Consider the following 17,761-nt stretch of genomic DNA (forward strand, 5'->3'; position numbering starts at 1 on the left):
TCAGACGTTTCCAATAAAGTTGTTAATCATGTTTGCAACAATCGTGAATCAAATGTGTGGCATTCACGTCTTTGTCATGTTAACTTTGGTTGCATGTCGCGACTAGCGAAGTTGAACTTAATCCCTAGTTTCACCATTGTCAAGGGATCTAAGTGTTAAGTTTGTGTGCAAGCGAAGCAACCTCGTAAGTCTCACATGACTGCGGAAACGAGAAATCTTGCACCACTAGAGCTCATACATTCAGATCTATGTGAAATGAATGGTGTTTTGACAAAAGGTGGAAAGAAATATTTCATGACGTTAATTGACGACTCAACTAGATACTGCCGTGTGATCTTCTGAAATCTAAGGATGAGGCTTTGAACTTTTTCAAGATCTATAAAGCTGAAGTGGAAAACCAACTTGATCGAAAAATCAAGAGGCTTAGGTCCGACCGTGGTGGAGAGTATTTTTCCAATGAATTTGATGCTTTTTGTGCGGAACATGGTATTATCCATGAGAGGACGCCTCCCTATTCACCTCAGTCAAATGGGGTGGCCAAAAGAAAGAACTGTACTCTAACTGATTTGGTTAACGCCATGTTAGACACATCGGGTCTCTCCAAGGCATGGTGGGGGGAGGCGATATTGACAACATGTCATGTCCTAAACCGAGTTCCCACAAAGAACAAAGAGATAACTCCATTCGAGGAATGGGAGAAGAAAAGGTTAAAACTCTCTTATCTACGAACATGGGGTTGTTTGGCGAAAGTCAATGTTCCAATTCCAAAGAAGCGGAAGCTTGGACCAAAGACTGTGGATTGTGTTTTCCTGGGATATGCTTTTCATAGCATTGGCTATAGATTCTTGGTTGTAAAATCTGAGGTACCTGACATGCATGTCGGTACGATCATGGAGTCGAATGATGCGGCTTTCTTTGAAGATATCTTTCCCATGAAGGATATGGCTACCTCATCTAATCAGGAGATGCCTAGTTCATAGAATTAGGAACCAGTTATAATTACCGAACCTGCCATTTCGATGGAACACTTTGAAAGTCCTGTGGAGGAGAACAATAAAGTTCCTACTAGGAGCAAGAGACAGAGGACTACAAAGTCCTTTGGTGATGATTTTCTTGTGTATCTCATAGATGACACTCCCAGTTCTATTTCAGAGGCCTATGCATCTGAAGATGCTGACTACTGGAAGGAAGCGGTTCGTAGCGAGATGGATTCCATCTTGGCAAATGAAACTTGGGAGATAACTGATCGTCCTTATGGGTGCAAACCTATAGGATGTAAATGGGTATTCATGAAGAAGCTTAGGCCTGATGGTACTATTGAAAAGTACAAGGCTCGGCTCGTGGCTAAGGGTTATACCCAAAAGGAAGGTGAAGACTTCTTTGATACTTACTCACCTATGGCTCGACTAACCACTATTCGAGTTCTACTTTCAGTGGCCTCGCATGGTCGTCTTGTTCATCAAATGGATGCTAAGACTGCTTTCCTAAATGATGAGTTGGACGAGAAAATTTATATGGAACAACCAGATGGGTTTGTACTAGATGGTCAGGAAGGAAAAGTGTGCAAGTTGCTGAAGTCTTTGTATGGACTCAAGCAAGCACCCAAACAGTGGCTTGAGAAGTTTGAAAGAACTTTAACAGTTGCAGGCTTTGTTGTAAACGAAGCTGACAAATGTGTGTACTATCACCATGGTGGGGGCGAGGGAGTTATCCTTTGCTTGTATGTTGATGACATACTGATTTTCAGAACAAATCTGAATGTTATTAAGGAGGTCAAGAATTTCCTATCTCGCTATTTTGAGATGAAGGATTTAGGAGTGGCTGATGTCATTCTGAACATCAAGTTGTTGAGACGATGATGGTGGGATTACATTGCTTCAATCTCACTCTGTGGAAAAGATCTTGAGTCGCTTTGGCTATTGTGACTGCAAGCCCTCTCCAACACCATATGATGCTAGCGTGCTGCTTCGAAAGAACTGAAGAATTGCTGGAGATCAATTGAAGTATTCTCAGATTATTGGCTCGCTTATGTACTTAGCCAGTGCTACAAGACTTGACATCTCTTTTGCTGTTAGTAAACTGAGTCAGTTTGTCTCAAAACCAGGAGATGTGCATTGGAAAGCGCTAGAGAGAGTTTTGCGTTATTTGAAAGGCACTGCGAATTATGGAATTCACTATACCGGGCACCCAAAGGTGCTTGAAGGGTATAGTGACTCAAACTGGATCTCAGATGCTGATGAGATAAAGGCCACGAGCGGTTATGTATTCACTCATGGAGGTGGCGCTGTTTCTTGGAAGTCTTGCAAGCAGACCATCTTAACAAGGTCAACAATGGAAGCAGAACTCACAGCACTAGATACAGCTACGGTCGAAGCAGATTGGGTTCGTCGGCTCTTGAATGACTTGCGGGTTGTTGAGAAACCTATACCGGGTATCCTTATGAACTGCGACAATCAAACTGTAATCACGAAAGTGAGCAGCTCAAAGGATAACACGAAGTCATCAAGACACATTCAGAGAAGGTTAAAGTCTGTCAGGAAAATGAGAAACTCCGGAGTTATTGCATTGGATTATATCCAAACGTCTAAAAATCTGGCAGATCCTTTTACTAAGGGTCTATCATGTAATGTGATAGATAATGCATCAAGGGAGATGGGTATGAGGCCCACAATATGAGTTGTTCACAGTGGTAACCTAGTCTATGTGATCGGAGATCCCGTGAATTAGATGTGGAAGACAAGCTGTTGGTCAACTGAGAGGAGAGTATCCTTACTATTAACAATACCACTCCATGAAGATGCAATACTCTCCTAATCTGCATGGCAGGTTGATGTATATCTTAATGTGTTCTAAGTGGCTCATTGAAGCAGAGATGTCGTCCTCAGAACATCTTTTGAAGAACGCACCTATATGAGTCTGATTGTTAAACGTCGCAATATATGAGAGTAGGGTTCTCTCTAGTAAACTCATGAAAGGTCTCGGAGTATGACGCATAAGCTCCACCCGCGGGGAAGACCCACGGTAGCCACGTATCGGTCAAGGCTTTATGTGAAGCTAGATTCGCAGAAAACTTGCAATTCAAGGCCCAGTCCACTGTCCAAGTTGCTTACTAGTGTAGCATAGAGTTCTAGGTGGAAGTTCAACTTAACAGTCTCCACTGTAGTACCGGTATATAAAACAGTGTTTTGGAACCAAAGGCAAATTTTGTGTGCCTCTGGGATCTGGTGGGGGATTGCTGGAATTTTGTCTATTTTGGGCCTAGCCCAATAGTAGTTCCAGAAATTCCTAATAAATCCTAGAGGCCCACGCAGCCCATTCGTGCAAGGCAAGAGGTGGAACTAAAGTTTAGTCCCACATTGCTAGTTTAGAGGGAGTTGGACCTCTTTATAAGGGAGGCTCTTTCTCCACATGTATGAGGATGAGAACAAGAGGGACATCCACGCGCGCTCCTCCTCCGCCGCTCGCCTCGTCACGACGCGCCACGCCGCGGGTTGCGGGAATGAGCCGAGCCTATGTCTAAATTTTTGCCACGCACAACGGGTATACGAAAGGCCACTCGGGTGCTGGAAAGTTTTGCTGTAGTGGATGAATACGAACGCTACACCCTTCGGCCGCTGCCTCTTCGTTTCGTCTCCCTCGATCCCTTCAGCTCCCGGTGCAGCCTCTCGCCTCCTTCTCTTGCGCCTATAAAAGGGAGGTCGCTCCTCTTAGAGAGACGCACCAGAACTACTTCCTCTCACCACCGGTTCCAATCTCTGAGCTGTTGTTGTCTTCCTCATCCCGGCTTGCGGCGTGCACCGCGACTCGGTACAGTAGGCCTCCGAAACCGCAACTCTTTGAGTCCTGTACGGGAGAAGGGTGATAAGGTTTTTGGGGAGCGCTCAGCGCGACTACTGAATTCTTTGTCACGGACGCCCCGGACTCCGACGACTACTTCCCCGACGATGACTTCTTCCCCGACGTCGACAACCTCCTCGACGACATGGCCGGCGAGGACACCGACCCCAAGTCCAGTGCTACTGCTGCTGCTGTCCCGTATGTGTTCTTCTCCTTTCTGTTCGAGGTCCTGCCACAGTTCCTTGTTCTGTTGTTTGCCCTACATATGTTAGGTGCTACTTCATATATGAAACTTGTCCTACTGTCTGCTCTAGAGAAACTTGGTTACAGTTCCTATATGCAGATGTTATTTACCTTCTCTCTGTCAGATCGCATGAATAGTTTTGTCACTGTTATATTAGTCATGTTTTATCTAATATTTCTGTTAATAAAATCATTTGGTAAATTGCTCATATTTCCAACAATCCAAAAACCTTATTATAGGCAATTTACCCCGAGTGGTTTTGCTGCTTCCATGAGACCTCCTATGTTTGAGGGTATCCACTATAAGAGGTGGCGCGTGAGAGCAGTCTTATGGTTTCAAACCATGAGTTGCTATGACACCACTCTTAGCAAACCTGAAGGAGAGCTTGATGCTCAACAGGCACAAGCTTTTCAGAAAATGGATACTCTGTTTAAGGCCGCTCTCTTGAGTGTTCTTGGTGAGAACATAGTTGATGCTTATGCGTCAATCGATAATGGAAAATATATGTGGTATGCACTCGAGGCCAAGTTTGGGGTCTCGGATGCTGGCACTGAGCTGTACATCATCGAGCAATTCTATGATTACAGGATGACGGAAGAGCGCTCCGTGGTTGAGCAAGCTCATGAGATACATTCATTTGCTAGAGATCTTGAGCACTTCAATTGTACGCTACCGGACAAGTTTGTTGCCGGAGGTATCATCACTAAGCTTCCTCCTTCATGGAGGAACTTTGCTACCTTACTGAAGCATAAGAGACAGGAGTTTTCCATTCCAGATCTCATTGGTACTCTTGATGTGGAAGAAAAGGCGAGAGCAAAGGACGCACATGCTCGAGGTATTGAGGGAGGATCTAGTGCCAATCTGATACAGAAGAAGAACTTCCAGCCCCACAAGTTCAAGAACAAGGGCAAGTTTGATGGTAAAGCAAAGTTTGATGGGAAGGACAAGGCTGTGCAACACACGAACTTCAAGAAGAAGAATGACAAGAATAAAGGTGTTAGTCATGTGTGTGGGGATCCTGATCATTGGGCTCCTAGTTTCCCTAATCGCTATGACAAGCGTCATCCTGGGAAAGGCGGCAAGACCACTAATGTTGTCATTGCAGACACTGACATGAAGGATGCTGGGTGTGGTATATTTCCCACTATTCTTTCAGTATGTCATTCTCCTGACTGGTTGATTGACACGGGTGCTAATGTGCATGTATGCAGTGATATTTCCATCTTTTTGTCTTATCAGACCGCAGGGACTTCAACCGTGCTGATGGGCAACAGTTCAAGTGCTTCTGTTCGTGGTGTTGGCACGGTCGATCTGAAATTTACTTCGGGGAAGATCGTGCGGCTGAAGAACGTGCATTATGTCCCCTCCGTCAATAAAAATCTTGTTAGCGGATCTCTTCTGTGTAGAGATGGCTACAAGCTTGTCTTTGAGTCGAATAAATTTGTAATATCCAAGTATGGAATCTATAAAGGTGAAGTGGAAAACCAAATTGATCGAAAAATCAAGAGGCTTAGGTCCGACCGTGGTGGAGAGTATTTTTCCAATGAATTTGATGCTTTTTGTGTGGAACATGGTATAATCCATGAGAGGACACCTCCCTATTCACCTCAGTCAAATGGGGTGGCCGAAAGAAAGAACCGTACTCTAAATGATTTGGTTAACGCCATGTTAGACACATCGGGTCTCTCCAAGGCATGGTGGGGGTAGGCGATATTGACAGCATGCCATGTCCTAAACCGAGTCCCACAAAGAACAAAGAGATAACTCCATTCGAGGAATGGGATAAGAAAAGGTTAAAACTCTCTTATCTACGAACATGGGGTTGTTTGGCGAAAGTGAATGTTCCAATTCCAAAGAAGCGGAAGCTTGGACCAAAACTGTGGATTGTGTTTTCCTGGGATATGCTTTTCATAGCATTGGCTATAGATTCCTGGTTGTAAAATCTGAGGTACCTGACATGCATGTCGGTATGATCATGGAGTCGAATGATGCGACTTTTTTGCAGATATCTTTCCCATGAAGGATATGGCTACCTCATCTAATCAGGAGATTTCTTTGAAGTTCATTTCTCATTTGTAGCTATCACAACATTTTTTGTCACCAGTAGTGTGTCTCAAGCAGGGGGTTAGGGGGTGTTCAATGCGTGGTGAACGTGTGATGAGGCAGGGGTGTTCAACGCCTATCCATTATGGCTTTGCCAAACTCGCTTCCACCTTCCGCGGCGTCGCCCAGGGCTAAGCCGGCTCCCGACGTGTCTTCCTCTGCCTCATCGCTGCCTCCTGCTCGGCAGGCTTGCCTGCGACCCCCCCTATCCCCCGCTCTAGATCTCTTCTTTGTTGTGCATTTTGTTGTCTGAATTTTTCTGTCTTCAGATAGCACATGGAAATTTATATTCAGATGATATGGCTACATCATATTAGGGAGAAATTTAAGAGTGGAGAGCATATTAAGTTACCATCAGTTTTTGACATACCAAATTATGCTGGAACCATATGCACTGGTAATGTTAATTGCCATGGCAAAAATACTTTTTAATAAAGTTGCCATCAGTTTTTTATTTAGTAAATGATAGACATAGCAACTATGCCTTGTTCTGTAGGAAGTTCAACGAATTCATTCATAACTTGGGAAATTTATATGTAGCTTGTATGGCAAATTCACTTACACATTATGTTTCCACAACATGGCAATTTTTGTATATTTCAATCTTCGTAATATCCACATGGCGATGGGCAAGTGTAATGGGATACACCGATTCAGATGACCGTGAGAGGGAGGTTGCCTGGACGGCTGCGCGGCGGTGACCAATTGAATGGCACGACGCACGGCCTCTAGGTGTGCCTTCTGTGATGGCTGGCCGTGCGGCCTTGCAGCAAAGTGGGGACCGAGCGGGCTTCTAGCTCATCGTTTTTGTTGTGGGTCCGTCCCCATTTTTTCTGCTACTAGTATCTTTCATGTTTCTTCAGTTCTATTGCTTGCTAGTACTCTGTTATCTCCAAGTTTGAGTTTATTTTAGCTAGAGGAACCATCTTTTTCGTAATTCCTTTTTTTTGTGATGGCAACTTAAGATGTTTTTCCCATGGCAATTATTTGGTTATGTTTTTAGATAGTTCTATTCTAGTAGTGATGGCATTATAGTGATGATTTGGCTGATGTGATGGAAATGTTCATCCATTTTCACATTCTCCAAAATTGCCCTGTCAACTTTTAGTACAGATTCTTTTCCTACAAATCACCCGATTCGGTAGATGTGAAGCTCTGGAGAGCCATGGATCTGCGTGGAGGGCCATTTTTTTTTGCTACTAGTATCTTTCACGTTTCTTTGGTCGTATTGCTTGCTAGTACTCTGTTATCTCCAAGTTTGGGTTTATTTTAGCTAGAGGAACCATGTTTTTCATAATTCCTTTTTCTGTGATGCCAACTTAAGATGTTTTCCCATGCAATTATTTGGTCATGTTTTAGATAGTTCTTTTCCACTAGTGATGGCAATTATTTTAGCCATAGCTTTTTTGTTGGTCTGGTGAGATCGTAAGATTGCTATCAGTACCTAATTTTTCAGAATGATTTTTTCTGAGACAACCTGTTTTTCGTTTTTGTATTTTTGTTAGAATGATTTTTCTGAATTGAGGATCAGCTCAACACAACTTCAACTTAACTTGTGTTCACAAGGCAAATTTGCCATGGCAAATTCATATGGTCCCATTGAAGGAAATATGCCCTCGAGGCAATAATAAAGTTGTTATTTATATTTCCTTATATCATGATAAATTTTTATTATTAATGCTAGAATCGTATTAACCGGAAACTTAGTACATGTGTGAATAAATAGACAAAACAGAGTGTCCCTAGTATGCCTCTACTTGACTAGCTCGTTAATCAAAGATGGTTATGTTTCTTGACCATAGACATGTGTTGTCATTTGATGAACGAGATCACATCATTAGAGAATGATGTGATGGACAAGACCCATCCGTTAGCTTAGCATTATGATCGTTAAGTTTTATTGCTATTGCTTATTTCATGACTTATACATGTTCCTCTAACTATGAGATTATGCAACTCCCGAATACCGGAGGAACACCTTGTGTGCTATCAAACGTCACAACGTAACTGGTTGATTATAAAGATTCTCTACAGGTGTCTCCGAAGGTGTTTGTTGGGTTGGCATAGATCGAGATTAGGATTTGTCACTCAGTGTATCGAAGAGGTATCTCTGGGCCCTCTCGGTAATGCTCATCACTATAAGCCTTGCAAGCAATGTGACTAATGAGTTAGTTACGGGATGATGCATTACGGAATGAGTAAAGACACTTGCTGGTAACGAGATTGAAGTAGGTATGATGATACCGACGATCGAATCTCGGGCAAGTAACATACCGATGACAAAGGGAACAATGTATGTTGTTATGTGGTTTGACCGATAAAGATATTCGTAGAATATGTAGGAGCCAATATGAGCATCCAGGTTCCGCTATTGGTTATTGACCGGAGATGTGTCTCGGTCACGTCTACATAGTTCTCGAACACATAGGGTCTGCACGCTTAATGTTCGATGACGATTGGTATTATGAGTTATGTGATTTGATGTACCGAAGGTTGTTCGGAGTCCCGGATGAGATCACGGACATGACGAGGAGTCTCGAAATGGTTGAGACATAAAGATCGATATATTGGAAGGCTATATTCGGACATCGGAAAGGTTCTGAGTGATTCGGGTATTTTTCGGAGTACCGGGGAGTTACCGGAATTCACCGGGAGAGGTAATGGGCCTTATTGGGCTTTAGTGGAGAGAGGGGAGAAGGGCCAAGAGGTGGTGCGTGCCTCCCCCCTGCCCAAACCGAATTGGACAAGGGGTGGGGGCGCGGCCCCCCTTTCCTTCTCCCTCTCCCTCTCTTTCCTTCTCTCCTACTCCAAATAGGAAAGAGGAGGGGAATCCTACTTGGACTGGGGAGTCCTAGTAGGATTCCCCACACCTGGCGCGCCTCCCTAGGGCCGGCCACCTCTTCCCTTCCCTCCTTTATATATGTGGCCAGGGGGCACCCCATAGACACACAAGTTGATCTTTTAGCCGTGTGCGGTGCCCCCCTCCACAGTTGCACACCTCGGTCATATCATCGTATTGCTTAGGCGAAGCCCTGCGCCGGTAACTTCATCATCACCGTCACCACGCCGTCGTGCTGACGAAACTCTCCCTCGGTCTCAACTGGATCAAGAGTTCGAGGGACGTCACTGATACGTCTCCAACGTATCTATAATTTTTTATTGTTCCATGCTATTATATATTCTGTTTTGGACGTTTAATGGGCTTTATTATACACTTTTATATTATTTTTGGGACTAACCTATTAATCGGAGGCCCAGCCCAAATTACAGTTTTTTGCCTATTTCAGTGTTTCGAAGGAAAAGGATATCAAACGGAGTCCAAACGGAATGAAACCTTCGGGAACGTGATTTTCGAAACAAACGTGATCCAGAGGACTTGGAGTGGGCGTCAAGCAATCAACGAGGAGGCCACGAGGCAGGGGGCGCACCTACCCCCCTGGGCGCGCCCTCCACCCTGGGCGCGCCCTCCACCTCGTGGGCCCCTCATAGCTCTCATGACCGACCTCCGGCGCTCCGCTGAATGGGGCATTGATCAGGGAGGGCTTCTACATCAACACCATAGCCTCTCCGATGATGTGTGAGTAGTTTACCTCAGACCTTCGGGTCCATAGTTATTAGCTAGATGGCTTCTTCTCTCTCTTTGGATCTCAATACAAAGTTCTCCTCGATTCTCTTGGAGATCTATTTGATGTAACTCTTCTTTTGCGGTGTGTTTGTCGAGATCCGATGAATTATGGGTTTATGATCAAGATTATCTATGAACAATATTTGAATCTCCTCTGAATTCTTTTATGTATGATTGGTTATCTTTGCAAGTCTCTTCGAATTATCAGTTTGGTTTGGCCTACTAGATTGATCTTTCTTGCAATGGGAGAAGTGCTTAGCTTTGGGTTCAATCTTGCGGTGCTCGATCCCAGTGACAGCAGGGGAAACGACACGTATTGTATTGTCGCCATCGAGGATAAAAAAGATGGGGTTTATATCATATTGCATGAGTTTATCCCTCTACATCATGTCATCTTGCTTAAAGCGTTACTCTGTTCTTATGAACTTAATACTCTAGATGCATGCTGGATAGCGGTCGATGTGTGGAGTAATAGTAGTAGATGCAGGCAGGAGTCGGTCTACTTGTCACGGACGTGATGCCTATATACATGATCATACCTAGATATTCTCATAACTATGCTCAATTCTATCAATTGCTCGACAGTAATTTGTTCACCCACCGTAATACTTATGCTATCTTGAGAGAAGCCACTAGTGAAACCTATGGCCCCCGGGTCTATTTTCCATCATATTAATCTCCCGTCAACAAGCTATTTCTGGCGCCGTTCATTTTGCTTTCTTTACTTTTAGTCTTTATCATAAAAATACCAAAAATATTATCTTATCATCTCTATCAGATCTCACTTTTGCAAGTGGCCATGAAGGGATTGACAACCCCTTTATCGCGTTGGTTGCAAGGTTCTTATTTTTTTGTGTAGGTGCGTGGGACTCGAGCGTGGTCTCCTACTTGATTGATACCTTGGTTCTCAAAAACTGAGGGAAATACTTATGCTACTTTACTGCATCACCCTTTCCTCTTCAAGGGAAAACCAACGAAGTGCTCAAGAGGTAGCAGTCACCGAGCTGAACATGTGCAGATCGCGGAGGTGCCGTGCGTTCGGTACTTGGATCGGTGGATCATGAAGACGTTCGACTACATCAACCGCGTTACGAAACGCTTCCACTTTCGGTCTACGAGGGTACGTGGACAACACTCTCCCCTCTCGTTCCTATGCATCACCTAGATAGATCTTGCGTGATCGTAGGAAAAATTTGAAATTACCGCGTTCCCCAATAGTGGCATCCGAGCCAGGTCCATGCGTAGATGTTATTTGCACGAGTAGAGCACAAAGAGTTGTGGGCGATAATAGTCATACTGCTTACCAGCATGTCATACTTTGATTCGGCGGTATTGTTGGATGAAGCGGCTCAGACCGACATTACGCGTACACTTACGCGAGACTGGTTCTACCGACGTGATTCGCACACAGGTGGCTAGTGGGTGTCTATTTCTCCAACTTTAGTTGAATCGAGTGTAACTACGCCCGGTCCTTGTTGAAGGTTAAAAAAAACTTCATGAAAAATCGTTGTGGTTTTGATGCGTAGCTAAGAACGATTCTTGCTAAGCCCGTAGCAGCCACGTAAAACGTGCAACAACAAAGTAGAGGACGTCTAACTTGTTTTTGCAGGGCATGTTGTGATGTGATATGGTCAAGACGTGATTATATAAATTGTTGTAAGAGATGATCATGTTTTGTTAAAGTTATCGGCAACTGGCAGGAGCCATATGGTTGTCGCTTTATTGTATGAAATGCAATCACCATGTAATTGCTTTACTTTTTCACTAAGCGGTAGCGATAGTCGTAGAAGCAATAGTTGGCGAGACAACAACGATGCTTCGATGGAGATCAAGGTGTCAAGCCGGTGACAATGGTGATCATGACGGTGCTTTGGAGATGGAGATCAAAGGCACAAGATGATGATGGCCATATCATATCACTTATATTGATTGCATCTGATGTTTATCCTTTATGCATCTTATTTTGCTTAGTTCGGCGGTAGCATTATAAGATGATCTCTCACTAAATTTCAAGGTATAAGTGTTCTCCCTGAGTATGCACCGTTGCGAAAGTTCGTCGTGCCGAGACACCACATGATGACCGGGTGTGATAAGCTCTACGTTCACATACAACGGGTGCAACCCAGTTTTGCACATGCAGAATACTCGGGTTAAACTTGACGAGCCTAGCATATGCAAATATGGCCTCGGAACACTGAGACCGAAAGGTCGAGCATGAATCATATAGTAGATATGATCAACATAGCGATGTTCACCATTGAAAACTACTCCATCTCACGTGATGATCAGACATGGTTTAGTTGATACGGATCACGTGATCACTTAGATGATTAGAGGGATGTCTATCTAAGTGGGAGTTCCTAAGTAATATGATTAATTGAACTTTAATTTATCATGAACTTAGTCCTGGTAGTATTTGCATAACTATGTTGTAGATCAATAGCTCATGATGTAGCTCCCCGTTTATTTTTGATATGTTCCTAGAGGAAAACCATGTTGAAAGATGATAGTAGCAATGATGCAGACTAGGTCCGTGATCTGGGGATTATCCTCATTGCTGCAGAGAAGAATTATGTCCTTGATGCACCGCTGGGTGACAGACCTATTGCAGGAGCAGATGCAGACGCTATGAATGTTTGACAAGCTAGGTATGATGACTACTTGATAGTTTAGTGCACCATGCTTTATGGCTTAGTACCGGGACTTCAAAAACGTTTTGAACGACACGGAGCATATAAGATGTTCTAAGAGCTGAAATTTGTATTTCACACTCATGCACGAGTCGAGAGGTATGAGGCCCCTGACAAGTACTTTGCCTACAAGATGGAGGAGAATAGCTCAACCAGTGAGCATGTGCTCAGACTGTCTGAGTACTATATACAATCTCTTGAATCAAGTGGGATTTAATCTTCCAGATAAAATAGTGATTGACAGAGTTCTCTAATCACTATCACCAAGTTACTGGAACTTCGTGATGAACTATAATATGCAAGGGATGACGAAAACGATTCCCGAGCTCTTCGTGATGTTGAAATCGACGAAGGTAGAAATCAAGAAAAGCATCAAATGTTGATGGTTGACAAGACCACTAGTTTCAAGTAAAAGGGCAAGGGAAAGAAAGGGAACTTCAAGAAGAATGGCAAGCAAGTTGCCACTCCCATGAAGAAGCCCAAAGCTAGACCCAAGCCTGGAACTGAGTGCTTCTACTACAAAGGAAATGGTCACTGGAAGTGGAACAACCCTAGATACTTGGCGGATAAGAAGGATGGCAAAGTGAACAAAGGTATATTTGATATACATGTTATTGATGTGTACTTTACTAGTGTTTATAGCAACCCCTCAGTATTTTATATTGGTTCAGTTGCTAAGAGTAGTAACTCGAAACAGGAGTTGCAAAATAAACAGAGACTAGTTAAGGGCGAGGTGATGATGTGAGTTGGAAGTGATTCCAAGGTTGATAAGATCACCATCGCACACTCCCTTTACCTTCGGGATTAGTGTTGAACCTAAAATAAATGTTATTTGATGTTTGCATTGAGCATAAATATGATCGGATCATGTTTATTCCAATAAGGTTATTCATTTAAGTCAAAGAATAATTGTTGTTCTATTTACATGAATAAAACCTTCTATGGTCATACTCGATCGTAGTGATACACATATTCATAATATTGAAACCAAAAGATACAAAGTTGATAATGATAGTGCAACTTATATGTGGCACTGCCGTTTAGGTCATATTGGTGTAAAGCGCAGGAAGAAACTTCATGCCGATGGACTTTTGGAATCACTTGATGCTTGCGAACCATGCCTCATGGGCAAGATGACTAAGACTCCGTTCTCCGAAACAATGGAGCAAGCAACTAACTTATGGAAATAATACATACTGATGTATGCGATCCGATAAGTGTTGAGGCTCGCGGCGGGTATCGTTATTTTCTGACCTTCACAAATGATTTGAGCAGATATGGGTATATCTACTTGATGAAACATAAGTCTGAAACATTTGAAAAGTTCAAAGAATTTCAGAGTGAAGTGGAAAATCATCGTAATAAGAAAATAAAGTTTCTACGATCTGATCGCGGAGACGAATATTTAAGTTATGAGTTTGGTCTTCATTTGGAACAATGTGGAATAGTTTCGCAACTGAAGCCACCTGGAACACCACAGCGTAATGGTGTGTCCGAACGTCATAACGGTACTTTATTAGATATGGTGTGATATATGATGTCTCTTACCGATTTACCACTATCGTTTTGGGGTTATGCATTAGAGACTGTTGCATTCACGTTAAATAGGGCACCATATAAATCCGTTGAGACGACACCGTATGAACTATGGTTTGGCAAGAAACCAAAGCTGTCGTTTCTTAAAGTTTGGGGTTGCGATACTTATGTGAAAAGTTTCAAACTGATGAGCTCGAACCCAAATCGGAGAAGTGCGTCTTCATAGGATACCCAAAAGAGACTGTTGGGTACACCTTCTATCACAGATCCGAAGGCAAGGTATTCGTTGCTAAGAATGGATCCTTTCTAGAGAAGGAGTTTCTCTCGAAAGAAGTAAGTGGGAGGAAAGTAGAACTTGATGAGGTAATTGTACCTTCTCCCGAATTGGAAAGTAGGTCATCACAGAAATCAGTTCCAGTGATTCCTACACCAATTAGTGATAATGATGATGATCATGAAACTTCGGATCAAGATACTACAGAACTTCGTAGGTCAACCAGAGCACATTCCACACCAGAGTGGTACGGTAATCCTGTACTGGAAATCATGTTACTAAACCATGATGAACTTACGAACTATGAGGATGCGATGATGAGCCCAGATTCCACGAAATGGCTTGAGGCCATGAAAATCTGAGATGGGATCCATGTATGAGAACAAAGTGTGGACTTTGGTTGACTTGCCCGATGATCGGCATGCCATTGAGAATAAATGGATCTTCAAGAGGAAGATGGACGCTGATAGTAGTGTTACTATCTACAAAGCTCGACTTGCCGAAAAGGGTTTTTTGACAAATTCAAGATGTTGACTACGATGAGATTTTCTCACTCGTATTGATGCTTAAAGTCTGTCCGAATCATGTTAGCATTTGCCACATTTTATGAAATCTGGCAAATGGATGTCAAAACTACATTCCTTAATGGATTTCTTAAAGAAGAGTTGTCTATGATGCAACAAGAAGGTTTTGTCAATCCTAAAGGTGCTAACAAAGTGTGCAAGCTCCAGCGATCCATCTATGGACTGGTGCAAGCATCTCAGAGTTGCAATATACGCTTTGATAAGATGACCAAAACATATGGTTTTATACAGACTTGCGGTGAAGCCTGTATTTACAAGAAAGTGAGTGGGAGCACTACAGCGTTTGTGATAAGTATATGTGAATGACATATTGTTGATCGGAAATAATGTAGAATTTTTCTGGAAAGCATAAATGAGTGTTTGAAAGGAGTTTTTCAAAGAAAGACCTCGATGAAGCTGCTTACATATTGAGCATCAAGATCTATAGAGATAGATCAAGGCGCTTGATAAGTTTTTTCAATGAGTACATACCTTGACAAGATTTTGGAGTAGTTCAAAATGGAACAGTCAAAGAAGGAGTTCCTGCCTGTGTTGCAAGGTGTAAAGTTGAGTAAGACTCAAAACACGACCATGGCAGAAAATAGAAAGAGAATGAAAGGCATTCCCTATGCCTCAGCCATAGGTTAAAGTATGCTATGCTGTGTACCAAACCTATTGTGTACCTTGCCATGAGTTTTAGCAAGGGGGTACGATATTGATCCAGGAGTGGATCACTTGACAACGGTCAAAATTATCCTTCGAAGTCTAAGGAGATATTTCTCGGTTATGGAGGTGATAAAGAGTTCGTCGTAAAGAGTTATGCCGATGCAAGCTTTTACACCGATCCAGATGTCTCCGAGTCTCAATCTGGATACATATTGAAAGTGGGAGCAATTAGCTAGAGTAGCTCCATACAGAGAATTGTAGACATAGAAAATTTGCAAAATACATACGGCTCTGAATGTGGCAGACCCGTTGACTAAACTTCTCTCATAAGCAAAACATGATCACTCTTTCGGTGTTAATCACATATAGATGTGAACTAGATTTTTGACTCTAGTAAACCCTTTGGGTATTAGACACATGGAGATGTGAACTAATCACATAAAGATGTGAACTATTGGTGTGAAATCACAAAACGATGTGAACTAGATTATTGACTCTAGTGCAAGTGGGAGACTAAAGGAAATATGCCCTAGAGGCAATAATAAAGTTGTTATTTATATTTCCTTATATCATGATAAATGTTTATTATTCATGCTAGAATTGTATTAACCGGAAACTTAGTACATGTGTGAATAAATAGACAAAACAGAGTGTCCCTAGTATGCCTCTACTTGACTAGCTCGTTAATCAAAGATGGTTATGTTTCCTGACCATAGACATGTGTTGTCATTTGATGAATGAGATCACATCATTAGAGAATGATGTGATGGACAAGACCCATCCGTTAGCTTAGCATTATGATCGTTAAGTTTTATTGCTATTGCTTTCTTCATGACTTATACATGTTCCTCTGACTATGAGATTATGCAAATCCCGAATACCGGAGGAACACCTTGTGTGCTATCAAACGTCACAACGTAACTGGGTGATTATAAAGATGCTCTACAGGTGTCTCCGAAGGTGTTTGTTGGGTTGGCATAGATCGAGATTAGGATTTGTCACTCCGTGTATCAGAGAGGTATCTCTGGGCCCTCTTGGTAATGCTCATCACTATAAGCCTTGCAAGCAATGTGACTAACGAGTTAGTTACGGGATGATGCATTACGTAACGAGTAAAGAGACTTGCCGGTAACGAGATTGAACTAGGTATGATGATACCGACGATCGAATCTCGGGCAAGTAACATACCGACGACAAAGGGAACTACGTATGTTGTTATGCGGTTTGACCGATAAAGATATTCATAGAATATGTAGGAGACTATATGAGCATCCAGGTTCCGCTATTGGTTATTGACCGGAGATGTGTCTCGGTCATGTCTACATAGTTATCGAACCCGTAGGGTCCGCACGCTTAACGTTCGATGACGATTGGTATTATGAGTTATGTGATTTGATGTACTGAAGGTTGTTCGGAGTCCCGGATAAGATCATGGACATGACAAGGAGTCTCGAAATGGTCGAGACGTAAAGATCAATATATTGGAAGGCTATATTTGGACATCGAAAAGGTTCCGAGTTATTCGGGTATTTTTCGGAGTACTGGGGAGTTACGGGAATTCACCGGGGGCCTTATTGGGCTTTAGTGGAGAGAGGGGAGAAGGGCCGAGAGGTGGCGCGCACCTTCCCCCTGCCCAAACCGAATTGGACAAGGGGTGGGGGCGCGGCCCCCCTTTCCTTCTCCCTTTCCCTCTCTTTCCTTCTCTCCTACTCCGAATAGGAAAGAGGAGGGGAATCCGACTTGGACTGGGGAGTCCTAGTAGGATTCCCCACACCTGGCGCGCCTTCCTAGGGCCAGCCACCTCTTCCCTGCCCTCCTTTATATACGTGGCCAGGGGGCACCCCATAGACACAGAAGTTGATCTTCTAGCCGTGTGCGGTGCCGCCCTCCATAGTTACATGCCTCGGTCATATTGTCGTAGTGCTTAGGCGAAGCCCTGTGCCGGTAACTTCATCATCACCGTCACCACGTCGTCGTGCTGACGAAACTCTCCATCGGCCTCAACTGGATCAAGAGTTCGAGGGACGTCACAAAGCTGAACGTGTGCAGATCGCGGAGGTGCCACCATTCGGTACATGGATCGGTTGGATCGCAAAGACGTTCGACTACATCAACCGTGTTACTAAACGCTTCCGCTTTCGGTCTACGAGGGTACGTGGGCAACACTCTCCCCTCTCGTTGCTATGCATCACCTAGATAGATCTTGCGTGATCATAGGAAAAT

This window comes from Aegilops tauschii, chromosome 6, assembly GCF_002575655.3.
Source record: "Aegilops tauschii subsp. strangulata cultivar AL8/78 chromosome 6, Aet v6.0, whole genome shotgun sequence".
Classification (NCBI taxonomy): domain Eukaryota; kingdom Viridiplantae; phylum Streptophyta; class Magnoliopsida; order Poales; family Poaceae; genus Aegilops; species Aegilops tauschii.